Consider the following 4491-nt stretch of genomic DNA (forward strand, 5'->3'; position numbering starts at 1 on the left):
CTACAAATAATGCCACAAGGGAAATGACATGGATCATCAAAGCATTCCTTTATGCCCAGATAAACTCCCCTCTTATCTTAGAAGCAGTCCCCATACATATTAATGGACAACCAGTGTATGTTCTGAGCGTCCAAGAGAGCTATATCTATTTCCCTAAATCAGACAGGAGAGAAAACAAAATGTAGGCAACCTGTAAAAAATGGGTACAAACTCCAAAATGGGCAAAACCTCAACATGCTTAGAAGCAATGTTGTTGAAAAGGACTCAAGGTTATGACTCCCAGCCTGGAATATTTAACCGATTCATGCAAAGTGTGAAAAGAGGTTTTGTCAGTGACAGGGAAAGCTCTTGAAGAGAAGCCAAGCCTCTTCTGACAGTCTTTAGGTATTTGAAACATAAAGCTCAGGTAGATTCCCTTGTTTGGATACAAGCATCTGTACTTCCTGCATATGCAAATGGCACCGTAGCTTGGACTACTGGCATCCATGTAATTATACATATACATATATCAAGATATAAAATTACTTAAATATATATGTCATATTATATTTTATAATATATATAATAGCACATAACATATATATTATATAAAATATAATACAATATATTATATTATATTTATTATATTATATTATATTATATTATATTATATTATATTATATTATATTATATTATATTATATTATATTATATATTTAGAAGTAATATTATATAAATATATAATATGATTTATCTGTGTATTTGTATTTATATGTAATACAATTTATATAAAAACCAGTCTAAATTTTAGGTTGTTATGAATGGCATAGTAACTATTCTAGAAGGAATTCCAGCTCTGCCTTTAGCTACAAGATGCTCTAACAAGCCTGGTGGTGGTGTCTGGGTGGGCCTTCCTGGAGGGGCAGTGTTGGACTTGTAGGCTCACAGAGGCTCACAGGCCTCCCATTTCCTTTTGTTTACCTAGGCTGGGAGCCATTTGGTGTGGATGTTTTGTAGTTTGGGATTTGAGGATGGGGATGTGCCTGCATCCTGATTTATTCCAAATTAATTCCAGACAAGGATATGGAAAATGCATATAAAGTGTCCCCAACTGATACTACCCAAAGGGCTTTGGTGATCAGTGGTGATGCACAAAGTGATGACTTCAACATGAATACAAGCCCAGAGAGCTATTAAAACTAAACTACATTGATTTTGACTCAAAATAAGCAAGGAATTATTGTTTATAAAGACAGTAGCCATTTCAAAAAATAATCAAGGATTACTGTGCATCCATCTCCGAAAACTGTGCTAAGTTTCTTTTTCTTTTCCTGTTCTAGGCAGGAAAGAATCTGAATGTCAGTTGTACCATGCTCATAATTATGTTTGGAGCTAAGCTGAGTGGTCATTTGTTCTCCAACAGAGAACAAATGTTCTCTCTCCAGAGTTGGAGATCTTATATTTACAGTGGGAGTTGGTAAGATCCACATGAATCCTCTTAATCCTTGTCTGTCTGTACCAATCAGTGATGTATTCTTCCTATCAAGTAGGAAAAGAGGCCTTTTTATGCATCTTTAATGCAGCACACAACAAGAGCCAATATGTAGCTTCATTTTTTGCCATAGGGCCCAAGGAGTTTCCCTTCACAGTCACAAACCTACAGTTAGATTTAATTTCTTCGTGAGTTCTATTAACTTCCTTGCAACATTCTTCCTGAAAACAGGAAAGACAGTGCAATTTCATTTCCCTCTCTTTCACTCAACTTCTGGGACAGATAGGTGGAGTGATAAAAAAATCAGGCTTTGGGAGCTGCAGTGAAAGAGATGAGCTGGAAGGCACAACAGCTGGGACTTCGTGTCAGCTTGGTTCATTAGACAGAGGTTGATGCCCTCATAGACACTTAACCAGGCCATCTCAAGAATTCCTAAGGAGCCAAATGGGAGCGGTGAACCTGCTGCCATAGATGGCTGGATTTGATAAAATAATTCTAAATTCTTTGTCAATCTGCTTGCATGTATCTACTCTCAACAGAACCCTTGGAAATGACTTGTGCAGTGATTTGTTACGCTGTCATTACTCGTTAATCTGAGCTTCTGCAAATGATTTTTATTCTTCTGAAGTAGAAACAAAATCCTCATTAAAGAATTTGTTTGTTTTAGAGCTACACAAAAGATTACACAGCTTTTACAAACAGATATAAGAAAAAAAAAAAGTGGTTATGCAAAATGTTCCCTCTCATAAGCCCTTGCTTTCCACTGACTCCCAGGACCTCTGGATTGAGCCTGCAGTGCATGGCTCAGCTCATTACAAAGCTTGGGGTCAGTAATTGGAATCACATGTACTCGAGGCTGCTCACTCTGACTGTAGGTGAGAGTGCCAATTTATAGTAGAAATGTGTATTAAGCAAAAAACCCCCACCCCAAACCAGGAAAAACCTGTTGTCAGATCTGCAGATGACCACAGCCATGATATGTTCTAGAAATACTTCTTAAACTGTTATTTAAATTTGCCTCATTTCTGGTAGAGTTTGTGGTGGTGAACTAAACAGGAACAAGGAATTCTTACTCTGGAGTAAAAATGTCCACACATGGTGTTAATCAGGGTAACTCCATGTGTGGACAGGCTATTACGTATGACTTTACACTGTTTTAGGCATGCTGGGTGAAGTTCTTTCTGCCCACCTTTATTCAATTAGGGGAGGTTTTAATGTAGAGTGAAAAAGGCAATATTGAACTGAACCCAGAGTTATTACAGAGGGGATTCCTCTGGTTCAGTAAACTGGCACGAATTTTAGACAAGGTGTAAGCTTTGTGAGGTGTCTCTCCCAGCTGTCTGATATATGAAAAATGGTAGTTGGAATGAAACACTGGCAAGATCCCACTGTAACTGATGTGAAATCCTTTTAAACTGAGTCAGGGCATTTAAAGAAGAGAGAGAACTAGACATGAAAAAAGAGAGAAATAAACATGCTTATGGTAGAAAATCCCCCAGTTAAAATCCCCCCTCCCAAATAAAATCAGCCATCCATCCCTCTTCCCCTTTTCCAGCTGCCCCTTCCCAATAAAATAGAGAGGAGAAAACCAACCCAAAAAACCCACCAAAAACAACAACAAAAACCACCAAAAAACCACCAAACCCAAAAAACCAAACCAAAGCAAACAAAAAACCTCCTAAACAAACAACCCACTCCCCCCTGCAAAAAAACACACAAAACCCAAAAAAACAACACCAAACCAAAAAAAAAAAACCTCAAGAAAACCCCAAAAAACAAACCGAACAAAAAACCCCAGCAGTTAAAGGAAGACAATGTGGACATTTTGAGTGTGGATGGAGGTCAGTTCCTGGATAAATCTTTCCGCAGCATGTGTGGGAGGCAGCACCAGAAGGGTGTTGGAACCAGGTTCAAAAGGAACAAAAGGAAATGGCCCTTCACACAGTCACTGGTAAGTCCATGAAACCAGTTGCCAAAGGGTATTTTGGATGATAAAGTTTTACAAGAACTCATGGGGAGACATGATAAATACCTGGAACAGGAATTCACTGAGGGCTACTAAGTACACACAGACCACATTTCACTGAGGAAATGCTCCAAACTCAAAGAACTGAAGGCTGGGAGAGGAACTGTGACAATTACCACGTGTGTTTTTCTTACTCATGCTCTTCTTACAACTGTGGCTGAAGACAGGCTGTTGAGATAGTTGGATTCTTGGCCTTATGGTGGTATTTATGTTCTTGTGTTAGAAAAGTACAAATTAGTGAGGAAGAAAACGCACATTCAACTCTTACTGCCTTAAACACTTTTTCCATTTGGATGTTTTGAGGAGAGATACTCAAAAGTTGCATTATTGAGTAGTTACAAGAGGAATAGCCCAATCAGAGTCCACGTGGCACAACCTGCAAGCAAATACACAATGACTTCCAACTCTTTGTTTGTGTAAAATCGAGGGCAAAGTATACAGGGGTGTTGAACCCTCTGTGTGTTTCCATCTCCATTTGCCTGCAAATATTATCCCTCTCATTATCTGAAAGATCTCAGCAACAGCATTGCCAACTGGGTCCTTTGACCACTATCACTGTTTGTGTTCCTGTTTAAATAAGATAAGGAGGTTAAAAAAAAAAAAGAAGATGAAAAAGAAGGGAGGGGAGAGAAATCAGAGCTGCCTCATTTGGGTTGAAATTCTCATCCTGACTTCTTAAGCGTAGGGGGAGGGAAGAAGGGATTTTTATTTTCCCCACTGAATTTCATTGAAAGATTCTAGAATCTCTCTCCTTTTTAAAACCATATCTGATTGACAAAAGCTGTATTGGGGTAAAACCCACGGAAATACCTAGGAGGGGAGGGGGAGGTTGAATATTTCCCCTTTAGAGGTTAAACCTCTGCTAGGTGGTTTCTTTTGTTTTATTTTGCTTTGCCTTGCCTTTGTTTGTGGCATTCCTCTACTTGGAAACGAGAGAAGTCGCTGCACTTCTCTTTCACGGAATCAGTGACGGCGGCCCGAGGCTCAGGCTGAGG

Source organism: Geospiza fortis, unplaced genomic scaffold (assembly GCF_000277835.1).
Source record: "Geospiza fortis unplaced genomic scaffold, GeoFor_1.0 scaffold10, whole genome shotgun sequence".
In the NCBI taxonomy this organism is placed as follows: Eukaryota; Metazoa; Chordata; class Aves; order Passeriformes; family Thraupidae; genus Geospiza; species Geospiza fortis.